This window comes from Mustela nivalis (genome assembly GCF_964662115.1).
Source record: "Mustela nivalis genome assembly, chromosome: 5".
NCBI lineage: Eukaryota > Metazoa > Chordata > Mammalia > Carnivora > Mustelidae > Mustela > Mustela nivalis.
Window position 1 is genome coordinate 814,904 of NC_139024.1, and position 25,397 is coordinate 840,300.

A 25,397-nucleotide genomic window follows, 5' to 3' on the forward strand; every position below is an offset into this window, starting at 1 on the left:
CCTCGCTCTCCTTTCCCTGAACGTCGTGGCCGGGAGGCGATGCGGAGCCTCCAGGTGATGCTGAGAGACGGTCAGGACCTGTACATCGTCTCCTACACATGCGGGCCCGTCGCCACTGTGCGTGGTCGACGGCAGGCCGAACCGGGGCACGACCTCCCACGCGAGGACTTCGGCTACTTCCGGCTTTGCTCCGTCCAGAGTCGTGCGCGTTATCACCAGGAGCCGTCTGGGCCCTGCTCGGCTGCCCGTCCAGCTCTGTCTGTGTCCCCACTGGCTGCAGTCTTGGCAGCCTCACCTGCCGGATGGTCTCCCCGCACTATGGGGTCGTCTCCTTTCTGGGTCCCTTACTGTGCACAGTTGCTACTTCTCTTGGAAGCCAGATGGCTTCGAGGAGTGTTAGTATCTTCCTTGTTGCTGATAGCTTTTCCCGCGGCAGTAAGGAGGCCCTTCTCCTGGATGGCCCCATGTACGTGCACAGGAGCAGAGGCGTCCTGAGAGGCATGTGGAGGTTGACTCGCTTGTCTTTGCTGAGGGTGAGGGCTTGGGCTAGGGCATGGAGATAAGCCCGCTGTGCCGGCCGTCCAGCTGGTAATGCCTTGACCTCCAGGACTTGAGTGATCACGGTCACTGCATAACCTGCTTTCCGGGCACCTCTCGTAGGTCACGGCTGCGGTCACTGGACAGCGTGAGCTCCGGATCCTTCACGGCTCGGTCCCCGGTCTGGACGCTTGTGTGGGCTTCATCAGTCGCTTCGGAGCAGTCAAGGTCTGGTTCCCTCTCTTCCATTGGGACAGTGGCTGCTGGGATTAACGTTCTAGCCTCAGGTGCATGGACTTGGCTGTGGAATTTCTGAGATTTCCTTAGCTGGGAAAGAGTGTTCCTCTCGGTGATTGCTTTGTGGGTTCAGAGGATTAGGATTTGTTTGTTTGTGTTCCATTTTAGTGGGACTGGAATGACAGTGTTTGGAGCTAGAGGCGTGTCAGGAAGCTGGTTTTTCTGTTCCTGGACCCAGAGTGTGGCAAGGCTCCTAGCACTTCTGCCCTCTCACCAAGACCCGTGCTTCCTGTCTGGCCCACCTCTGCGCTCTGCGGTGCGACTCCCGGTGCCAGGACCACACACCCCAGGAGGGGCTCTCATCGGCAGGTTCCCCGCTCACAGCAGTGCCGCCGTCCCCAGAGCACAGCCACACCCTGCCGTCTGGGGAGCTTGGCGCTGGAGCAAGTGTGGAGGCTCCCACGGCGGTCAAGGCTCCGATCACGTGTCGTCCCCACAGGCTGACGGTTTTCTGTTTGAGTTTGTGTGTGTCGAGCTGGGGGGGTACTGGTTATTTGCCATCGAAGATACTCGTCTGCTGAATATTGACAGTTCTGTATCAGAAGTGGGAACGCAGGCCATTCTCAGAAATGGACTCTAAAGGGACTCGAGGCGCTCCGTGTTCAACGTGTCCTGGACTCGAGGCGCTCCGTGTACGACGTGTCCTGGACTCGAGACGCTCCGTGTACGACGTCTGTCCTGGCCAACGCCCGCCTGCCTGTTACTCTCATGCAGTGACGTCTGGTGCAGGTGGCGGGCAGGTATCCAGGGTCAGGAGAAACACGGAGGAACGAGTGCCCCCGTGAAGAAGAATGCAGAAAGGGGCTCTGGTGAGAAGTACCAGAGGACAAGGCAGGGACCTTTAAGTGAGAATTTAATACTTTCCAGGGAAACGTGACTGTTGGCATTTATGCACGCGTGGTGCTGGGGGTGCGCACCACCTGCAAGGAGTTTCCGCGGGCCCAGGCTGGCCCTCTGTCCCGTGTCCTGTCCCCTCCCACTGACAGTCACGCAGATGTGTTCAGATGTGGACCCAGGCCGATGTCTTAACCATGTGGCCTGGCCAGGCGAGGCCTACACGTGGGTCCCAGCCGCCACCCGCCCTCAGGAGCCCTGCATGGCCATTTCCGTGTGTGTGTGTCAAGGCTCCTTAGGCTGTGTGGTGCTCAGACAACACGGGGGCCTCCCTTGGAATTTCCAGGACAAGCACGTCAGACTCAGAGGCAGAAGCCCCACGCTTGCTCGCACCGGCTTTCCACGGACTCCCGTCTGTGCGGGGGACCTGCCCAAGCCGGCTGCTGCCGCGCACTCTCAGAGGGGAGGCCCCAAACAACCAGATTTTCACGGGCCGTGGGCATTCAGAAAATGAAATAAACACAGTAGAATAAACTACAGCAAATTGAAGTAGAACTGCAAAATAATTTTATTGTAACATAAGAACTAGACACAGCTGAAGAAGCCACGCAACGTGACCCCAACTCTGTCCTCTCTTGACACGTGACAGCAGAGGCACAATACTTAGTGGAACCCGGTGTTCGTTCAGACAAGCCAGCTCGCCTGGCCGCGGGACGCGGAGAAGGTTAGACTTGGCCAGAGCACGTTCTCAAGAACTAGTTAGGTGTTTCCAACGGAGGCTCAGCATCACTGATGAAGAAGAAGAGAGGCCTGAAGTGGAGACTAAAGTCCTTCCTTCCAGTGGGAGCAGGGAAGGGAGGGAGGAAGGGGTCGAGGGAGGAGGAGGGGGAGGAGGAGGAGGGGGAGGAGGGGGAGGGGGAGGAGGAGCGAGGTAGGGAGATGCGCAGCCGCCGCGGCAACCCAGAGACCCAACTTCAAAGTGCGTTTCCTCAAACCACGACTGGAGAAAGGAACGGCAGAGGGTCCTGTGTTTAGATGTCACATGAGCCCAGATGACAGTTCTGGCCTCTGCTCACATGTTTCAACAGTGAATCACATTTGAAAGAAGGATTTGCCAGTGCGCTCTCATCACCGAGGACTGAAATGCTCGCATGTGGACGGGAGCCTGCGACCACAGGCTGATCCCCAGGGGGAGGCACACGGAGCGGGACGGGTTGTTCACGGTCCCCAGGGGGGTTGCACACGGGGGCGGGGGTGTCGACGTGTTGCCCACGGCGTGCACAGCCCATGCTCTGGTGGTCTCTGTGGTGCTGTGTTCGGGTCCTCCGCAGCTACTACGCGCTTTGCTAAGAGACCCTTTGGCTTGAGGCGACCCCGGGGCAGAGGGATCTGCAGGCCTGGACCGGTTCCCTTTCAGAAATCGTCTGTGGACCTTCTGTAGGTCTACAGGACACTTAGTGTAGGTGTAATTCATGGTGGACGTCAGACTCTTCTAGAAGTTCCCGTTTTAAAGTCTCTTTTAAGTTTCTTCTTGATAATTGCTCTGAAATTAGTTCCAGCCCACAGACTGAACTTTCGGAATAAGGTGCTTGTGAGTTGGAACCCGCGCTGGTCTCACTGGGGCCCCAGGGCTGCTACAGGCTCTGAATCCCAGGCAAGGCTCCCCGAACGCCATGCCTTGATGTCATTGGGCCACGACTTCAGGACTCAGCGCCGCTTCAGATCACTGTGTTCTGGAAATGCTTTCTTGAAAATTTTAAGCAATCATCATGACAACAGTGTTTATTTCTAACAAAAATATAGGCCCCTGCCTGCTTCTGGAGCTGATTAGCTGGAGCTCTGTTCGCCACTGAGATGAGATGTTGACTTTGCAAAACCGCTCTGTGGGCTGGAAGCGGTGCGCCAGGTCCCGCGGGAAGGCAGTTTCATGAGTCGGGTGTGCGTGCCCCGTGACCAGACCGTGCTGTGCACGCCCAGGGGTCACCTCGGCCTTAGAGCTGCGCTGTAGCCCGTGAGAGGCCACGAGACGGGACGTCCTGAAGAACATTCAGCTACTGATTTCAGCCTGAAAGTTGCTGTTGTGAAGTCCTTCACCCTCTTCTGCAGGAGGTCAACAGCTCCTTGTATCTAAGATTCTTCAAATGCTTTGTATTCTAAATTCCAGTAAATTCTTCCACTTGCTCTGAAATTAGCAATTAACACAGAATGTTAAGCATGTTCTTTATTGCCTGTGATACCGGATGACTCCGGCCAGCTGACCGCTGAGGGCTCGCTGCGCGCGCTGTGCCCTCTGTGCTCACCGCGGGGTGAGGACGTCAGAGCTTCCGCACGATGAAGGGAACACCCGACTGCACAAAGACACGTTGGCCTCATGCTCACAAGGGCCTCACCTTCATGCTCTCGTGTGCTCTGCCACTTAGGGTGGGAAAACTCTGTACGCCTGTCGGTTCAGGGGAAGAATTCAGAAACGGGATTTAAATGAGTCCGTGCCGACTCTGGCCAGTTCGGAGCGGGATCGAAACGTGTCCTAGGATGACCTTCCCGCTGCCCATGGTTACCCGTCTGCCCACCTTGGCGCGCGAGGAGCAGCCGAGAGTTGGAGGTCAACGCCGGCCGTCTGCGGGCAGAGGCAGTGCACAGCACGAGGTCTCGGCACTCGGGGCTCGCCTCAGCCAGGGATTCGTGCGAGAACTGTCCTCAGGATGCGGCAGCTCCTGCCCCAGGGGACCTGCGGAAGCTCCGCTCTGGTGCGCATGGAAGGCAGGAGGGCGGGGGGCGGGGGCGGCAGGGGTGATGCGTGGTGCCGGTCCCCGTGCTGAGTCTGCCGACACGTGGATAGGTGTGTCCTTCTCCGTGTGCTGGCGTTCGGTTGCCTTTGTCCCCACGTTGTGGTCTGCACCGCACGGGCTTTTGAAGGTTGTATCTGGTATATGATTTTCTTTAGTTGTAAATGATGCCGTCTCTAACATTGGTCTCCTCAATTATCCGCATGCGGGATGAGGTGGGATTCTGTGTGATGTGACTTTGGTCACGTTCTGGGCTTGCTCTTTGTGGTTTGTTTTTTGTGGAATTGTTTTGGTTGTTCAGTTGTCCTCTTGGGATTTTCTCCACAGACAGTCGTGTCATCTGCAGAGACAGACTGTTTTCTTCCCCGCAACACGCACATCATTGGACCTCACTCTTGCCGTATTGGCCGGGAGCGTTCTGTCCCCCACGTTACCTGTGATGCTCGCTGTCGCTGTTTTGCCGGCGCTGCGGACTCTTCACTCATCACTTTTGTCACGACGCGTGTTGGCTTTGGCCAAAAGCTTTCTCAGCGTCAGCCGATGTCCTGCAGCTTCCCTGCGGCCTGCGACTGGGGTGGGCTGCACTGTTCTGACGCTGCACAGTGTCACGCGTCTGCGTTGGGAGACCCACGGCACCACGCGCCACCACCGTGATTGTAACCGTCTGAGAAGCTGCCAAAATTATATGGTGGCGGCATTATTTTAGAGTCCCACTAGCAATGTGTAAGGGTCCTGATTTCTCCACATCTTTGCTGACACTTAGTTTTGATTTTTTGGTTACCACTATTCTAGTGGGTGTGAAGTGGCACCTTGTGGTTTGATTTTCATTTCCCTAATGATTGATGGTGTGAGTATCTTCTTGTATGCTTCTTGGCCAAGTCTATGTCTCTAATGTCTTCTTTGGAGAATTTCTACTCAAATCCCTTAGAAAACTCTGTTGAAATACTCTTCCCACTGTTAATTGGGTAAGCTGACATTTATTGTTAGACCCTCATCAGATATGTGACCGGCGACTGTTTCCTTTCATCCTGTGGACTGTCCTTTCACTTTTTTTTTTTTTTTAATTTTATAGTACCCCTTAGCTCAGGAGAGTCATTTTTCTGTAGGATAGAAGGTAGCGGTCCAACCCCCGTGCCTTTTTCACCTGTGGATATACCGTCATTTGATACCGTTTATTGAAAGAACGGTTCTTTTCCTGAATGGGCTTGGAACCCTTGTTAGAGGTCAGCTGACCATGGATTGTGGGTGTGTTTCTGGACACTCAGGTCCACCGCGTTGTTCTTTATGTCTGTCCTATAGCACTGCCGTGCTGACCGGGTCACTGGAGCTTTGTAGTCAGTGTGGAGAGTGGGAAGTGTGAGTCTTCCGCTTTGTTTTTCTTCCAGATTGTTTTGGTTATTCAGGGTCTCTTGCATTTCCATATGAGTTTTAGGATCAGATTTTCTTCTTGTATGTACAAAAAGTTTTGATAGGGATTACACTGAATCTCTCATTGAATTTGGGGAGTTTGCCATTATAACAACATTGTTTCCATTTTATGAATATAGGATGACTTTCTGTTATGTAGATCTTCTTTAATTTCTCACAACAGTATTTCATATTTTTTGTTGTAAAAGTCATGCATGTATTTTGCTAAATTAATTCCTGAGTATTTTACTCTTTTCAATGCTATTGTAAATGAAATTATCTTCTTAATTTACCTTGAGAATGTTCACTGCTCCTGTGTAGACGTGCAGCTCATCTCAGATGTTGATCTTGAATTCCACACCCTCGCTGCACTGGTTTATTAGTTTTAATGTCACTTTTAATGGAGTTTTTGAAACTATCAATGGATAAGGTCATATCATGTGCAAATAGAGATAGCTTTACTTCTTCCTTTCCATTTTAGATGGCTTTTATTTCTTTTTCTTGTCTAATTGCTCTGGCTGGAACCTCCACTACAGTGTATTATAGAAGTTCTGAAAACAGACATCCTCATCATGTTCCAGATCTTACGGAAAATTTTCAGTTTTTCACCATTAAGTGTGATCTTAGCTGTGGTTTTGTCATAAATGGTAGAGAAAAGTCTCCTCTGTGTCTAGTCTATTAAATGTTTTTGTTTACATCAAAGGATGTTCCATACTTTAAAATTTTTTTGTATCTGATGAGATGTTGATGTGTTTTTTATTCCATTGTTACGGGGTATTGCATGAACTGACTTTTGTATGGCCTACTAACCTTGAATTCCTGGGGTCAATCTCACTTAATCATAGTGTATAAGCTTCTTGTACGTTGTTGCGTTCAGTTCCTCTGTGTTTTGTGGAGGGTTTTTGCATCTGTATCCATAAGGGATATTATTCTCTAATTTTCTTTCCCTGTGACATCATTGCCTGACTTTTGTCTTAGGGAAATACTGGTCTCACAGAATGAACTCTTAAGTGTTCTTTCCTCATCTGTTGTGTGAAAAATTTAATAGTGATATTTGTTAGCAGAATTCAGCAGTAAAGCCATCCAGTCCTGAGTTTCTTTGTTGAAGGTCTTAATTATCATCCCCATCATCCTGACACTGACTTCGTCGTCTTAACTGTTACAGAGCTAGTTCTTCGCAAGTCAGTTTTGGTAGTTCATATGTTCATGTGATTGTGTCCGTTTCATGTCCATCCCATGATCTGCTGGGATGCCATGGTTTCAGTTGTCACTTATGATCATTTTATTTCCTTAAAGTCAGTCATAATGTCTCACTCCTGGTTTTAGTAACTTGTGTCTTCTCTTTTTTTATGCATTGCTTCCCCACCAACATAGATGTATAGTTATTATTTATAGTTATTGCTTTATGCATCTGTCTTTTAGATCAAGTTGAAAATAAAAGGAGTTACCAACAAAAGTTCATTTATGCTGTCTTTCATTTACCTGTTTAGTTGCGTTTGCTGGTGTTCTGATGGACTTGAGTTGTTTCCTGGTGTCTTTCCATTCATCCTGAAGGGCTCCCTCCAGCACTGGTTGTAGGGAAGGTCTGCTAGCAACACACCCTCTTAATGTTTATCTGGGGATATCCCAATTTTTCCTATATTTTCAGAGGATAGTTTTGCTGGATATAGAACAATTGACTGATTTTTTTTTTCTTTCAGCACTTTGTTTATGGTACCCTGCTGCCTTTTGGACACCATGGCTTCTGATGAGAAATCCAGTGCTAATCGTCTTATGATCATTTGTACATGATGAATTGCTTCTGTCTTGCTGCTTTCAAGATTGTCTTTTTGTTTAATCTTGGGAAAGTTTCATTATAATATATGCTGGTATTCTATGAACTTATTCTATTTGGAGTTTCTTGAGCTTCTTAGATGTATAGATTAATGGTTTTCATAAAATTTGGAAAATATTCATCATTATTTCTTCAGATATTCGGTCTACTCCTTTCTTTTCCTACTTTCTGGAAATGGCATATGTGTGTTGGGATATTTAATGGTGTCCCACAGGATCTGCTCCTGCTGACGTGTGTTAAAGCTCTCTGATTTTTCCTCTGCTCACCTGGATCTGCTGCGGAGACCCTCAAGTGAACTTTTCACTTCAGGAATTATGCTTTCCAACTTTGGAATTTCTATCTGGTTCTTCTTTCTAATTCCCAGCTCTTCATTGACATTCTCAGCTTGGTGACGTGTCATTCTCAGACTTCCCGTCAGTTCTTTAGGCATGGTTTCCTGTTCCTCTTTGAACTGACTAAAGTAGCTGATTGAAGTCTGTCTAGAAAGTCCAATGTCTAGACCATGCTGTCTTGTTTCCTTGCATGCCTTATACTTTTTTATTGTTGAAAACTCAGTATTTGATCATTGTAAAGTGATCCATCTAGTTTTAAACTCAGATTCTCTCTCCTTCCCAGGACTATTTCTTATTACTGCTTATTATAATTATCTTTATTCATGCTTTACTTACTTTTCTGAACTGATTCTACACATTCTGCAAGTATTATTTGTCACTTGTAGCCATTGAAGTCAATGTCCAGTTAACTTGGCTGTCAACGAGTTATAGAGCAGAGATTTCCTTAAACGCTTAAGACCGAGCAATTTCCCAGTCTTTGAACAGGAGGTGTGTGTGTGTGTGTGTGTGTGTGTACGCACACACACACAACTTCAGCCAAGCAATGTACAAATCTTTCTTTACATCTTCATAGAGCTTCAAGGTCAGTGAGAGGTGAGAATATAGGGCCTTCTCAGGTTATTCCTGAGCATCTATGCAGCCCTAAGCATGCACATGGACTTCTAGATTCCCAGGAATATGGCTGAGCTTTTCGAGCTCATATGGAAGCCTCTCCTTCCAAGGTTTCTGGTTTGTCTGTTTTTTCCCCAAATATTATCTATTGCCCAGCCAGCAGCAACTACAGCATTAGCCTCTGACTGTTGTAGACAAATGCTTTAACCCTAACTGGTACTGAGTTGCATACAACAGGACAAGCCTTTTGGGAGGCATCAGATAGGGCGAAGTACATGACTGAAGTCTTGTGCACGAGACTGCTCTGCTCCGTCTCCTGTAGGCGGTCCGGGTATTAGTGTCATGGCCACTGCTGAGCCGGGACCTGGGAACAGACAGACGTGCTAGTACCAGAGCCTCGGGATTCCTGCAGGGAAGGGTTGAGAGCAACCCAGCACCTAGAGCTCTGCTGTTGAGCAAATGCTCTAACAGTCCTTTGATTTTCAGATTTATGAAGAAAAGCTAATTCTGACAATTATGCAGTTTTTAAATTGCTTTTATTGAGAGGGGCATAAGTTGGAGTTTCTTACTTTTCTGCTATTGTCCTCTTAGCTATTGTTATGCTTTACTTCTCCAGATGATTTTTGGAGTTATTTTTTCATACTGAGGCTTTGATTAGGATTGTTTTCAATTTTGGATCAATTTTCAGTGAATTGAGATCTTTATAATTTGGATAATTCATCCAGGAACATGATATGCTTTTCTGCTTGTTGGTGTTACCTCATATGTATCCTTGTAAATTATTTAAAAATATATATACTCCCTTCTAATGGAGACATAATACTCCATTGTATATACGGAACCTGTCTTCTTTATCCATTCGCCTGTTGAAGGCTGGCGGAGGTGATGCTGAGTGAAATCAGTCAAGCAGAGAGTCAATTATCATATGGTTTTGCTTATTTGTGGAGCACAAGGAATAACACAGAGGACATGGGGAGAAGGAGAGAAGGGAGTTGGGGGAAATGGGAGGGGAGACAAACCATGAGAGACTGTGGACTCTGACAGACAAACTGAGGGTTTTGGAGGGGAGAGGAGTAGGGGGTTGGGTGAGCCTGGTGGTGGGTACTAAGGAGGGTACGGACTGCATGGAGCACTGGGTGTGCTGCATAAACAATGAATTCTGGAACACAGAAAAGAAATTTAAAAAAATAAAATAAGATGGAGAACATGGAGAAGTGCTTGGACCCCTTCCAAGTGTAGCTGGTGCTGTTGTGGCATTCCAGGCTTTAGCTCAGATGAAATACTGCACATTTGCAGAGAAATTCCAGTTCCACCGGAAACAGGAAAGTGTTGCAAAAACTTAAATGTGCACCGTAGAGTTAACATCTGAAGACTGTGAGTCTGACAGCTTGGGAGATGCTCGCCAGCATCTCTGTTCTGACCCGTATGGCAGCTGCGGGAGGGCGTGGGAGCAGGTGAGGGAGGGGAGTGTTTCTCGGTGTGGACCCCGGACCCGCAGCACCGCCGTCACCTGTTAGGACTGCAGATCTTGGGTCCTCCGCCCGGTCCTACTGGATACAGAAGTGTGGGGTAAGGCCCAGCAACTGTTTTACCTGGACTTGCGGAGGATCTGGATCTCGGGAAGCCCTGAGAACCACTGGTGTCGCGGGGAGGTGCTTCTCAGTGTCAGCGTCCCGCTGAAGCTCTGGGCTTCCTTTGAGGACACAGGCTCTACCTGGGGAGGTCTGGGTGGTCTGGAAACTCTGCTTCCCAGCAGCCCTGCAAGCAGTGGTGGTCGCTGCTGTCTGGGGCCGCCCGTGGCTGAGGGCTGGGCTTCCGTACCCTTGTGCGTGATCCCAGCCTGCTGGCACTGTGCCCGCCTGCAACACGTTACTCAGACCACGCGAACGGAAGGGGAAAAGGTGTGCGTCCGTGCGTGGTGGCATTGTGCCTGCCCGCCTGTGTGAGGAGTGCGCGGGATGCCGGCTGCAGAGCTTCCAACGGGTGGCAGCTGGCGAAGCAGCTTTTCCTTCCTGTCTCCATCTCGCTCTGGGAACCCTCGTCCGTCCTGACAATGAACAGGAGCTTGCGAGGACATTAGGGACGCTCAACAGTAAGTTAACCAGCAGGGTCAGGCAGGTCCTTCTTAACGCGGTCTGTGCCGGCAGCCACGGGGCATTTGCTCAGCTGTGGCCGCTGCGGTCATGTGGAAGGTCACATGGAAGGCCACGTGCCCCTTATGAGCCACGGGCAGGAGGGGAGCCCAGGCGTCCCGTGTTCCCTGACAGATGTCCTGTAAGGTCTTTGGCAGGTTGGAAAGTAGAAGGTAAGGTTTCACTTCTTCTGTAGCCTTGAAATAACGTAGCTTCCGACACGTGATGCCTTCATCTGAGGGAGGAATGCCCCCAGCGTCATAGGACAGTGTTCTGCTACACAGCAAATTTGGGAGAGCTGTGCAGGAAACAGACGAAGTCCCATTCCTTAGATTTCTACCGTTAATGTCTTACTTCTTCACATGACCATCCTCTCAGCTTGCCTCCGTCCACTCAGGAATCCGTCTGATTTTGGATGCGTTTCAGGGTAAGTTTTACGTGTCAGTAGATTTCCCCTAAACCTTTGTTTTTAGCATAGTTTAACCTATTACTATCTTTTCAAACCAGAATTTTGCCCCCCTTATGAGCAAACCTTCCTTTTAGTGCCCGGGAGCTCAGTACTGTGCCAGGGACACAGTGAGGGACATCCCGGTGTGTCCAGCCCGTCCCCTGCGTCCTGGCAGCCTTGAGCTGGCCCGGCCAAAGGGCGTCTTTTTCAGGGACGCAGCGGGGGCCGACCTGTCAGAGGTTGTCTGCTTGGGACAAGAGATGACGGTCTATGGGACTCCCCGCTGGTGCGGCAGGGAGCCCTGAGTGTGCTCTCAACCCACCAAGACCCAATTCTAGTACCAATGAGCCTCTGCTGCGCCAACAGGTCTTAGCTGCCCTCCAGGAATGGGCAAGACAGTGGCCCCAAAGGTGTCCACACCCAAGTCCCCTGAATGCACGAATGTGTTACAGCTGGATGAGGCCTGCCAGTCGTAAGACCTTGCCGCTGAGGCAGTCCTGGGTCACGCAGGCGGGCCCCGTCCAATCACAGGTCCCGGAGAGCAAGCAGAAGAGAAAGATGGGGTGTGGGCTTCTCACGTGAGAAGGGGCTGTGAGCCAGGGACTGTGGTCGGTCTAGAAGTAGGAGCCCTTCGCCCAGTGGGACCCGTCTGGGACTTCTGACCCACGGAACTGTAGGTGCTGACCTGGTGCCGCGTTGAGCCACTGAACGTTTGGTGGTTCGTCCCGCCAGCTGAGGGGGCGGAGCGCAGCGGGGACGGGCTGTGTCCTGGCGCGCTGTGTCAGGCTCCAGTCTTCGTGACAGGACTTTCAATGGGACAGATGGGCCTCAGGTCTTGCCCGGTTGCCTCCATAGTTGTACAGCCGGTCCTAGGAGGCCTGGCTCCTGCCTGCAGTGAGAGAGGGCCAGCCCAGCCACGGCCCCGTGCCTTTCTCTGTACGTGCCACGTGCTCAAGCCACCATTTCCCTCTCCCTGTCGGGGGGACTCCTCACTCACTCCCCGTGCCGCGCCCTCAGCTCCTGGTGCGGCCGAGGGTCTGGCCGGCTGTCCGTGGGTTTAGTCGTGGGCGAGTGTCAGGCTGCTTAGCTCTACCTCGTTTACAGAGAACCTTCTGGAATAACTGGATCCCAGACCCACGCTCATGAAGATGCTGCTCCGTTGACTCACTTCCTTGGCCAGCTTGCTGGGAGTGGCGGCCAGTGCTGACCCACCGGCTTGTGGCCAGCAGGCAGGGCCGTGTTGAGGCTTCTGGCCATCCCTGGTCAGACAACCTTGGAATCCGAGCTTTGTCCCACCCGCGTATCCGCGGTGATTACCCAGCAGCGGGACCTGGCGGGAGAAACGGCTGCGGGTTAGTTCAGACTCACTCTCACTCTGCCGGGGACGGAAGAGCAGGTCCTCTCAGGGTGAGCCTTGTGAGCGGGTCCTCTCAGGGTGACCCCAGATGCTGTTTGCTGGGGGCCTCGAGGCTCTGGGCCAGAGTGAGACGTGGTTACCCAGGGTCAGACGAGGCGGCCACAGTGGTCCTGAGACTAGACTGCCCAGGGGCAGAAAGCACGTGACCCTGCTGGACGGGAGCTCACCCGCGGTCTTGTGCTCTTTCCGCACGGGCCACAGCACGGTTGCAGCAAACAGTCTGGCCGTGGTGTGTCTCCACACTTCCCCTGCAGACTAGGGTGCCATCGTCCTCTCCAACGACGGTCCCAGTCCCACCTGAGCCCCGGGGACCTCTGGGCCAGGTACTGCCATGGCCAGCCTGCTCCTGGGCGCCAGGGCCTGAGACCTGTGTGGGGCCAGCTCGTGGCCCTCCTGTGAGCAGGGCCACGTCCTCTGAAGCCTCGGGGATCAAGGCAGCCTTGTGAACGTGGCTCAGGCATCGTCGGGGACACAGGGATCCTCTGAGCTTGGACATGTGTGCTTGGGACGGGCGTTTCGCAATCCATGGCGAAGGGCCACAGAGGCAAGTGCTGTGATCTGGGTGGTGTGCGCTACAACTGGCTCCGTGTTCCACCAGCACCAGCCGGGGTTTCTTTCTGGAGAACATTCCAGGATGTTTCTGGCACACCCGCCCCATTCAGCTCAGGCCACCATTGGGCGCCGCTGACACAGCCTCTCAGTGAGCTGCTGGGCCGCCATCTGACATGCAGTGACTGCCCGGGAGCCTTCCCCAGTCCCGTCCAGCGCCCTGGCGGCCCGCCCATGGGCTCCCCACACTGTGCCGCTGCAGATGGGCAGGATCATGGGCACGTGCATGCAAGGTCCCTGCGCCAGCCCTGGGGACGTGCTGGTGGCAGGTGTCCTGGGGAAGGGACACGCTGCCTGTAGGGGGTCTGCGCTGAGAGCAGGCTCAGCGCACACACCCTGAGGCTTCACAGGCCTGGGGCTTCCTTTACTCTGGACCCCAGTGCGCTGGTTGCCTTTCATACAAGACAAGTGGGAAGCTGTGGATGGCATCTCTGCTTCAGCTCAGAAACACACCGAGTTACTGTCCATCCTGCGGCGTAAGACACACTGACGGTTCTGGGTCGTACAGGACATGGCTGTCTGCCCATAGTGTTCACGTTTCTCACGTGGCCCGTGCACGGGTGTGTGTATGTGTGCGTTAGCTCTGGGGCTCCATGTGCGTGTGTCCACCAGCACAGTCAAGGTCCAGGACATTCCGTCTTCGCAAGGATCTCTCCTGAGTCCCCTTTGTCACTACACCCATTCTCCCCAGCCTCGCCTCCCTCCTGGAGACCCGTCGCCTGTCCCGTTGCCCTCCTGCTGCCGGGCGTGGCTGTGGTCTCGCCGTGGAACCTTCTCCGACTGGCTTTTTCATGCAGCAGCATCCTCTGAAGACCCACCATTCCTGTCCGCAGTCCTGGGACCTGGGCGGGCGCCCGTCCGCAGTGCCCTGTACCCCAGGCGGAGGGCGGTAAATGCTTGCATGACTGCGTGACAGCTTCTGGGCACGGCGGCTGCGCGTGTGTGTTCACAGGAACTACCAGACCCTCGTCCAGATGCCCCTTACGTCTTACCGGGCACTGCCCCTCCCCGCTGGCTGGCGGGGCTGTCCGGGTCAGCCGGCGGGGCTGTGCCAGCCTGGCTCGGGGCCGTGCTCGCTCCGGGCGGGCTGCACGGCCTGTCCCCCGAGCCTCTTCGCCTTGAATTCTGGCGTGTGCGGAGTGTTGTTCTCCGGCTCCTACCTCTCTCTTCCGACAGTTGTGTCTGTGCAGCTGTTCTGTACAGAAATGAAGGAGGAAAAGACACTGGAAGCTTGAGAATTGTATTAAGCTTGTAGACCAAGTTGGGGAAAAGTGCCACCTTCTTGATTTCAGCCACCACTTCGCGAACTTACGCGTGTGCTTGCCCACGACCCCAGCCGCCGTCACTGGAACTGAGTTCTCCGTGAGAACTTCCATCCTGAAACCGTGTCGGTTTCGGTCATGACTCTGGTTAATTAATTTCCTTGTTAGTTGATTGTGAGCTGACTGTTTTCCATTTTATTATCTTTTATTTATTTTAAGCTGCTGCAAATACTTCTTGGAGGAAGAAATCTTACCTGGTCAGTCGGCAGCAAATGCAGGAGGGCCTCCCCACAGCGGGTCCCACGTGCGCGCCCTCCGACGGGCTCATGAACTTACAGCTACAGGATGTGCCTTTTCTTCTTCTTCTTTTTTTTTTTAGATTTTATTTACTTATTTGACAGACAGAGATCGCAAGCAGGCAGAGAGGCAGGCAGAGAGAGAGGGGGAAGCAGACTCCCTGCTGAGCAGAGAGCCCGATGCGGGGCTCGATCCCAGGACCCTGAGATCATGACGCGAGCCAAAGGCAGAGGCCTAACCACTGAGCCCCCCAAGCGCCCCAGGATGTGCCTTTTCAATCCCACCACATCCTTTGTCCTTGTACTTGCAGGCGTGACGTTCAGATCATGCATTTTGTGTAACGTTGGTACAGTTTCTGCTCCCACATGACGTCGCGCCACGTAAGCACCCCCAGGCACGGGTCACCCGGCCGTGTCCCTGCAGCGTCCCCCACGCTGCAGTGTGCTCCAGTGCATGTGTTCATGCCTGACAAAGTCCACCTGACAAAGGCGGCCCCGGCCCTGCAACGCTCACAGGCTATGGTGTCTGGTGCTGCGCAGACGGTCCTGGCAGGGAGGTGTGGTCGGAGCCTGTGCGGCTGCCGACGAAGGACCAGGAAGCACTTGTTCGGAGATCCGTGTGCCTGGTGTGGGTTCGGCTGGTTCTCTGGTGGGAGCTTTAACTCCTGCGACTGAACCCAGCCCTTCTCCGTCCGTTCCTGCTGACTCTGAGAACTTGTTCCCGGCACCTTGCGCGCTCCCCTAGTAACTCCGTGATGGCCCAGCGGGAGAGGCACTGTCCTCACCACCGGTCAGGAGGGACCCGAGATCCTGCAGAGTCACCACCTGGAGCCATGACTCAGATACAGCTTAGTTTTCTTTTTCATTTTCCGAGTAAGATACGGTGATCCCGTGTGGTAAGTGCCTCACTGTGTGGACGGCTCTAATGCCAGTGCACGCTGGGGTCCCCCTTCCCACTAACGCCGCTTCCCCGCTGTGTTCTTCCTTCTGCGTTTAGGATTGTTCGTTCCCACTCTCCTCTCTCCAAGTGCAATATTTCACCAATTTATTTTCAAACAGTTTTTTTCTTCGTGTTTGCATTTAAGGCTATAAGTGTCTCTCAAAGGACCAGCTTAGTTTCAGCCAATGAGTTTTGGCATGAAGCACTTTGGTTTACATTGAATTTTAACTACTTAAAATTTCCCTTATGGTTTACTTTTTTCCTCAATGAGTTGCTTTTCTTCCCCCAAAGCATGTGACTTATAATCAGTTATTTCCAAGGGTGATTACTCGTAGGACCTCGGCCCTGGGGCAGTGGCCTGCTTCCCTCTTCTCTCTGCACGCTGGGAACGGACGGGAAGGAGAGACACCGCGTGTCTGTTTCCTCCTCCTCTCAGCGCTCCCCACACCGTCTGCCGTCGGCTGCGCCTCTCGTCTTCCCGGGGACCCTGCTGTGTACTACTCCACATCGCTCCACATTACCACACCCGCGCTTCCTGCGGCTTACGGTTCGCAGACACGGCAGAGTTCTGTTAGCAGAGCCAGGCCGGACTGCAGCGCTCTGCACTGAGGTGGCGTCCCTTCCCTGGCCACTTCCTGTCAGTCCTTCCTTCTGAATGTCATGATTCAGGTGATAGTCTCTTGTCTTTCACCTGGATAGCATCACACATCCACCATTTTGGGGGCTACTGACTTACTTAGACTCACTTTTCCAAATGAATTTTGCTGTTTTTCATCCTGGTACTTTGGTTCTTTTGTTTCTTTTTCTGTCTCTGCAAGGTGGATTGTAAATACTTTTCCCAGTGTTGGCTGAAAGCCAACAATTATTCCTCTCTCTTTTCGTAACTGTTACCCTTAATACTGTAACCTCACACTTAGCTATAGGTTTTCATGGAAGAGGTCTGAAGTTGCTCTGTGCTGTTTCCTCCTGGACAGGATCAGGAGCTCAGCAGCTGCCCAGAGTGTGGGGACTGCGGTCGTCCAGGGTATGGAGTCATTGTTTGGAGTTTTGGTCAAATTCTGGCCACTGGTTTTCTCTCGAATCTCATTTCGTCTAGGTTCTCTCATCTCACCAGAATACACTTTTTTTCATGATGACTTTCCCAGTAAGGTTTTGAAATTAAGTGATAAAATCTCTTGGTCTTTGTGTATCTGAAAATACCTCCATTTTGCCCTCACGCCAAAATAATAGCTCATCTCGGCATAAACATCTACACCTGCCGTGACCCTCTGAACACACCATCCCTTCGCCGTCGGATGCCGGACGTCGCAGATGAGGAGTCCAGTGTCCGTTAGTTCTGCGCATGTTGTTTTTCCAGCAGTGCCATTAAGATTGTGCTCTGGAGTCCATTCAGTGTAGTTTTTAAAGTCATGGGTTTTAACTGATCTTTCTTTTTTTGAAAAAGATTTTTTAATTTATTAATTTGACACGGAGGGGGAGAGATCATGAGAGGAAGAGGGCGCAAGCCGGGGGAGTGGGAGAGGGAGAGGGAGAAACAGGCTCCCTCTAAGGAGGATCCCCCAACAAAGGGCTCTGTCCCAGGGTGTGGAGATCATGACCTGAGCCAAAGGCAGAGGCTTGACAACTGGGCCCCCCAGGGGCCCCTCATTTATTATATTTTTTAAATTAAGGTTTACTGATAAGTAGTTGACATAAAGTTCATTCTCTGTGGCATAAAATTAAATAAGAGTTGATGGATGTAGTCCAAGTCAAGTTGGCGATGTCCCCTACCAGATACCAAGTCCCACCAGATTCAGATAGAGAGTATCTACCACCCAGGTCCTCCGAGTCCCTTTGTAGTCAGCTTTTCCTTCCCGCCCCTGCCACTGACTTGACTTTTGTTCCTTATGTCTTTTCAGAAAGTCCTACACTTCGAGTGTTACACTGTGTTTGGTGTGTTTACTCTCACGTGTGCAATAACGGTTATGAGACTTTCTGTATTGCTGCATGTGTCAGTACTGTGTTCCGTCTGTGGTTTCACACCTGTTTATACTAGTTCACCAGCTTGTGGAAGTTGTTGTTGTTGCCAGCTTGTGTGTATTACGAGTAAAGCTACAGAAGCATTCATGAACACCTCTTTGTGCCAACACGTGTTTAGTTTGTTTGGATAAATAACTTACATATAGAATTTCTGAGTTCTATATGAAATATATATTTTATTTTATAAAATACGTGCCAAAAACTTTTCCCAAGTGGCCAATGTTCCCTTCCTCCAGCACTGAATGTATAAGAATTCCCCTTGTTTTGCAATGAAGGCAGAGTATCTCTTATTCTAACACCAGGTGAATATAATGCAGAATGTGATCATCTGCTCCTTTCAGTTGTGGACAAGCCTTTGTGAATCCTAAATAGAACATGGCCAACTGACTTCAGCTGTATGCTTAAAAAGGCATTTTGATTAAGTAGGATTTATCTCAAATGCAAGATTTGTTCAACATTGGAAAATCTAATGACTTAATTCACTATTTTGATAGAAAATATTTTGATTTATCTCAGTAGATGCAGAAAAAGCATTTAAATCCATTACTGTTTAGGATGAAAAGAAAATCTAACAAAGTATGAATAGAAAAGAGCTTCTTAATCTGATGAAGGTTATATGCCAATATTCATAGGAAATATTATACTTAATAGATTTTACATCCATTCTCTTTAATATCAGGCATATGACAAGGATAACAACTCTTACAACTCCTTTTAACATAATATTGGAGATTCTGATCAATAAAACAAGTGAAACAAATGAGAGTAAAAAGGCTTGGAAGAGGAGAGACAAAACTCATTATTTGCGGATGGTTTGATTCATTTAACTGGAAAAGACTAATCGAATCATTAAGCTTTTAGAAGTAATATAATTCAGCAAAATTTCAGTAAATTTGCTGCATGTAATACTTACTAACAATCATCAGTGTCCCAGTAATAACTACCTGAAATTAAAATAAAAATAAGATCTCCTTTAGAATAACAAATAACACTTGAAAGTATCTAGGAGCTTAACTAAGAAAAATAACTATGGAAAAAACTTTAAAACTCCAATAAACTGCAGAGAAGTTCTGAATAGTATTCCATATCCTTTCATAATTTTAGTAACAACTTAATAGAAGGTTGCCACTTCTTCACTAATTTATACATTTATTCCAATCTTAATAAAAATTCCAGCAGGATTCAATAAACTTACTCCAAAGAACATTTATTGGAGAAAAAAAATCCATAAAGGCAAAGTCAACCTTATATTTTATTTATCAGATATTAAGACATGTCGAGTGAAATAAGTCAAGCAGAGAGAGTCAATTATCATCTGGTTTCGCTTCCTTGTGGAGCATAAGGAATGACACCGAGGACATGGGGAGACGGAGAGGAGAAGGGAGTTGGGGGAAATGGGAGGGGGAGATGAACCATGAGAGATTATGGACTCTGAGAAACTAACTGAGGGTTTTGGAAGTAGGAGGGGTGGAGGTTGGGTGAGCCTAGTGGTGAGGACTAAGGAGGGCACAGATTACGGAACACTGGGTGTGGTACATAAACAATGAATCTTGGAACACTAAAAAAATAAAATTAAAAAAAAAAAAAAGACCTACGAAACCATTGAAATAAAAATAATGTGACATTGGTTCAAGAGCTGAAATAAAGCCAAAAGAATATAATTGAGAATTCAGAGAGAGACCCATGTATATTTGGGGACTCAAAACATATTAATGTGGCATCATAAAACAGTGGGGAAAAGAGGTATTATTTGGTACAATGTTTAGGGAAAATTGATCTCTATAGTGAGAAAAAAGAGAATTGTATTTCTGTTTAAACATACATCTAATGATTCAAGTATCTAAATGTGAAAGGTAAAACTATAAATAAATAGGGGAAATGTAGAATAGCTTTATGACCTATGCTTTGGAAAGACTTCATAAAACTTAAAAAGCTTGAAAGTATAAAACATGAGACAAAAAAATTTATGAATTTATTTTCATGAAAATTAAAGATTTATTGTTAATGAAGACACCATCACAAAAGTAATGATTAATAAGTGACTATAATATTTAAAACTGAAAAGTTAGTACAAAAAACGGATGATTCTTGCTACACCTCAGATTCACTGGGGGCCTGTTTTTTTTTTTCTGTTGTTTGTTTGTTTGTTTGTTTTTTAAAGGTTTATTTTCTTTATTTCACAGAGTGTGAGCAAGCACCAGTGAAGGGGTAGAGGGAGAGTGAGCGAGAATCTCAGTCAGATTTCATGTTGAGTGCAGAGCCTAATGTGGGGCTCAAATCCGTGATCCTGAGTTCATGACCTGAGTTGAAATCAGGAGGAGGACACTTAGCCACCCGAGCCACCCAGCTGTCCTCGGGCCTGTGCTTTAGCGTTACCCTTGGGCCTCACTTGCTCTCACTGAAACCAAATCTCTGTGAGTGGAGGTGGGTGCTTGTGTTTACATAAGCCCACTCCATGCGATGAAGATTCGGAATGAGGCCACCAATGGAGGAAGATGATTGTGTGTACTGTCCTGGAGACTTAAAATGAATGTAGTTGTGTGTTTATTATTATTTTTCTTTCCTACAGCTCATTTTGTTTCCTCAATAACGATTTGATTTTTCCATAATTCTTAATAATTCTAGCTATCATCCCTTCAAATATTCTGTCTTTTCCAATCTCGTTGTTCTTTCCTTCTGGAACTCTTCTTAAGTGAATATTTATACTCAGTCTTGTCAGCTAAAGTCTCCTTCACATTTTCTGTCCTTTCAACTCTATGAGCTACATTCTGGGTGATTTCTTCACACCTGCCTCCCAGTTTATAAATCCTCTCTTCAGCTGTTTCTTAACCGCTCTTAATTCATCAAATGAAATTTTATGTTTGATGACTCTAATTTCTAGTTTCACTTTGGTTGTTTTCAGTCTTCTAGTTCTTTATTATAACAGCTTATTCTTTTATTATGTTTCTAGCCATTTTAAGCATATTGATCTGCAGACCATGTCCAATGGCTGTGTTGTCTACAGTGTCCAGTACTCCATTCCTGCTGAGCCTTGTGTCCAGTATACTTCATAGGGAAGGGTCCAGAGATGACCTTCTGCAAGCTTATCCTTGAGGGTCCTGCATGGTTTTTGTGGAGGAGTGATCCCGGTGGTCTTTGGTCTGCTCTCCTGGATGCGCTGTGAATATAAGCAGCTGAGACCACTTTTTTTCTTTTTTAGCTAGTTCCTTGATATGGATTTCTTTTTGTTTTTCATAGCGTAGGTGAAAGCTGCAGACTCTCTATGTGCTGCCCTTGGTTATGGATATTGGAGGTGATTTCCTCACCTCTGGCTGGGATGTCTCCTCTCCCTGGTGTCAAGGTGGCCTTCCCTGTCCACACTTCACTCAGGTCTAAATATCTGAATATTCTGACTTTTTACAGGTTTCTTGGCCCAATTCCCTTTATTATGAGACGCCACATCTGCACCTTCTGTGTTCACCTTCTGTGTTCTGTGTTCAGTTAACGTCCATGTCGTCCCCCTAGCACATACATGCACACTTTGCTTTAACAGAAACTGTGATTTCCTTGGGTAGAAAGTGATGTCATAAACTTGTCACCCTGGGTTTTGGTTCCTTTCCCAGGCTTGCCTCTATTTTCCTGCAGCTCGTCCAAGCTCAGAACATGAGTCCCTTCAGGAGTCACTAGCCTTGACCTTGCAAGAGCAACAGTGAGGTCAGAACCCTCCTGCAGTGCATGGCATGCACACCCTTTCCTGGGATGTCCTGATTTTACTGAAGGAAAGGACTTGTCCCTCTCCCTCAGAATTTGTCTTTCTGTCTCACGGCCCTTCTGGAACTTTCTACCCCCATGGTTGTCCCAGGAGTAGCAAGTTACTGAGAAGATGAGCCTGCTTGGGCCTCACGGCAAAACTGGAACTAGCACAAACAGTGGCCGGAGCCCAGAGCTCAAGTGACATGGGATTTTGTTGCTACTTGTTTTGTCTGTCTGTCTTGTTTTCTTCTGACCACGTGGACTGGAAAATTAGAAACATGTGGTTTCTAAAGAGAAAGAAGAAGAAGGAAAGCATTCTGGGGTGGACACCGGGGATGACGACAGGGTGACAGGGTGCTGGTGCTGGTGGTGACGGTTGCGTCTATGGCTTCGGCTCTTCCTGACTCCGGAGTCCATCTTTGTTGTCGAACACGTTCAGACATTCCGATGACCACGTAATTCAGTGCCTTTCTGCTCAGCTTGTTCAAGCGGGGTTTCTGTCCCTCACTACCCAAAGAGTTAGCTACACCCCTTCTGTGAGTTCTCACAGCAACTTCCGGCCTCCCGGCCAGAGCAGTTAGAGACTCTGCGTTCCCACTCTGGGCTGTACTTTGTCACCCGTCTTGCGTCCCACGTGTCTAGACATGTCTCTCTCAGGCTAACTCGTGTGCTGGTTCCTGAGGCTCCACCAGCCTTGCAGCCCCGGGCCCTGCTCCCCTCTGCTCTCTTCACCTCCGAAGGGCACCTGCACCCCAGGGAGCAGCTGATGCAGACAGTGGGGACGTGCAACTTGCATGCTGTTCATGGCGATGAAGATCTGACCTCTGGAGGTTGAATTCCTAGCCAAATTCAAACGAAACTCACCAAAATAAGAGCTACTATGTTTATGCCCTGGATCTTGTTGCTTATCCTAATGTTTCAAAAGTTTGGAGACAGAATTGCCCCTGCGATCTGAAGCTTATTTTTATGTTGTGTGAAGACATGTTCTAAGAAAGGGTTATTAGTGTTTTAAGACGTCATTAGTATGAGGTTTGTAGCGGTGCTTTGCAGACTGAGGTATTTAGAACAGATAAACCTCATTTTTTAAAAATCCCAGATGCATGTGATTTATAATAATTGTTTCTGATATATTCGAATTAGAGACAGATTTTAAAATACATTTGACACATGTCCATGAGCATAAGATTACTTGGGGACTTGTGGATAAGTGAAGGTTTGCTTCAATGTGAAATCTTATTTTAGCCATTTCTTTGAAATAAAGCCAAGTTCTCCTCTCAAAACAATAGACACTGTCAGGCCAAAATCTGAACTGTACACACCAGACCGTCACTCTCAGGGTTATGTAAGTGGTATCCTGGGTCTAAAAAGTGCAGATTTTTATCTGTATCTGTTGGTTGCATCGTCCTATGCATCTGGTTCTGGTGGGTGCTTGACACCCATGAGCAGATACAGCCCTTCTCACTCTGGGAAGGTAATGTCACCCCAGTACGTCTCCCAGATGGAGGTAGTGGGCCGTGACTTATTCCTCCCTGTACGGCAGGTATGTGGTAGAAAATGTGTGACTCCAGGTCTGTGTTTGTGATCTGCACACAAACTCTGGAAGGGACCTACCATCGTAATCTGGTCATGGAATCTGAGATGCCTGTGCTCGGGTCTTCCAAGGCAGGGTGTCCGTGTCAGCCCGATATCGCTGTCTGTATCCATAGAGGAATGCGCCACACAGGGCATGGTGCTGTGCTAGAAACACTCAGATATGGTGCTTTTGTTCTTTCTGCATTTCTCATGTTTGATTCACTGAATCACTTAGGATAGCAATGACCCATCCGTGTCAATCAACATAACATGTCACCCAAGAAGTTGTTGATAGATGGATGTTAAGATATTATTGGGACGTCTTGAACCTGTCAATATCTAAGAGAAGATATTATCTATCTAAGATATTATCTATCTTATCTAAGAGAAGAAGAAAAACGATGGTGTTAGGAAAGCCGAGGCGATCTGGGGATAGGTTTCCCGAGGGCGCACGAGGTGCGGACACCCGGGGAGCTGCGGGCACAGCACCCACCGTGTGTGGGCCGAGCCCACGTATTGCCAGGGGACACAGAGCCCTGCCGGTACACGCTCACGGGACGGCCGAGCGGATGTCTGTGGCAAGCGTCGGTCTCTGCATGCACTCTCAGGTGCGCTGCTATCTCCTGCGTGCCTCACTGGCTAGTGGTCAGTGTGACTCCTCGCCACCCCAAACCCTGACTGGGCTCTGCAATGGACAGGATGCGTTGGTATGAGGAGGGGGGCCTTGGTCATGATGTGGAACCCTCAGGGACCCGCTTTGTGCCCCAGAAAGAGCTTCAGAATGCCGCCTTCTCCAGGTGAGGATGGAACCTCCCCTGGAACCCACTGGGCCTGCTGCCTTGGTCTCCTGGGTCCCAGCCCGTGAGCAGCACACCTCGGTGGTTCCCCGGCCGTCGACCTGGTGCTTTGCCTACAGCCCAGGCTAGACAGGCTCCCGGGGTTGCTGGGACGTTTCTGGAGCACACAGGATGAGCCAGACCACACTGAGGCCCTCCTCGGGACAGCCTGGGCTGTGTCCGTGCGGCATCTCCGCTGGGCCCAGGTCTGCGCAGCTCCCCCACCGCACCATGCAGTGCCAGCTGCCCCTGGACTGTGCTCTGGGGTGGACAGCTGGATGCGTGGGATGCAGCCCCCACAACTGTCCGCTGTCACCTGCTCTCCAGGCGTGACCTGGGGATGATCCCAGGCAAGGCTTGCACCCCTGGAGTTGGGGATCTGTGTCCTGCTGTGCTGTCTTCCTCTCGGCCAGCGGTTCTTAGAACATCTAGATCTGTGGACAGAAGCAGTGAGGTCATCGCCTACTGACTATTTTCCTACGGACCTTCTACCTTTTCTAAGGCAGAGGCTCTTAAAAATCAAATGTACACGTGGCTGCTTGTGATGTCATCTCCTTCTTTACCTGGCCAGTGGGCTCGGTGGGCCCCGGTGTCCCTGACACAGGGCGCGACAGCGACGTGTGGCTGAAGAGAGGGAGGCCGCCTCAGCGGATGCGTCACACGGGTACTGAGTCGCAGCACCGCAGCGGCAGGAACCGCGGACAGGGGAGGAGAGGGAGGGACCAGCCGCGGGAGTACGCCTGTCCCTCGTGCCCTCGGGGCGGCCGTGCCTGGTGGTGACGTGGACTCCGAGAGCATTTCCAGGCCCACGGGGCACAGATGTGGGGGGGGCACCCTGCAAGACCACAGGCCTCTGACCTCGTGAGTCTCGTCCAGATTCCTGACGGTAACACTGGATTGCTGGTGTTTGCAGGGGGACGAGGGGCTGCGGGGGTCATGCAGCTCCAGGAGGGTGTGAGGCCCCAGGTGTGGTGGCTGTGGGCACACGGTGGGGAGGGCACGGTGGGAGGTGGCCCCGCAGGGTGAAGCCATGGCAGCACGAGGCCCTGGGGCCGATTATGCATTTGGATGAACAGCAGATTCAAAGAGCCATCCAGGTTTTGGACCATAGGACAGGTCAGGGTCGCGATGGCTTCTTCAGGCAAGAAGAGGATAATTGATGGGTTTGAAGTCACAGTGGATGACGTCCCAAGTGGTGATTCGTGTAACGTTTCAAAACGCAGAACGCGAGGCAGTGTCGCTGTGGCCAGCCAGCGTCGGCGCAAGTGCGGCAGACAGCGGAGGCCACCTGAGATGCGGTGTGAGAGCGTGTGGGCCACAGTCCAAGTTCCCTCCTGGGCTCAGAGATGGGCTTTGCCAGCTGGCCCCTGGGGACAAAGCAGCAAGGAAGGGCCCTGGCTCCTTGTCTGAGGAGCCCCCCTCTCCGCCCAGTGAGCGAGCCGCCCTCCGCCCCGGGGAAGAGAGTGGAGCGGTGGGAAGCCGGAGGGCTGGGGCT

General features: G+C 50.2%; 1 protein-coding gene across 7 annotated transcripts in view; it reads left to right on the forward strand.

Annotated features, from left to right (window-relative positions):
• WDR27 (WD repeat domain 27) overlaps nucleotides 1-25,397 on the forward strand; it is a 215,645-nt gene that overhangs the window by 88,852 nt on the left and 101,396 nt on the right. The window lies entirely within an intron of this gene.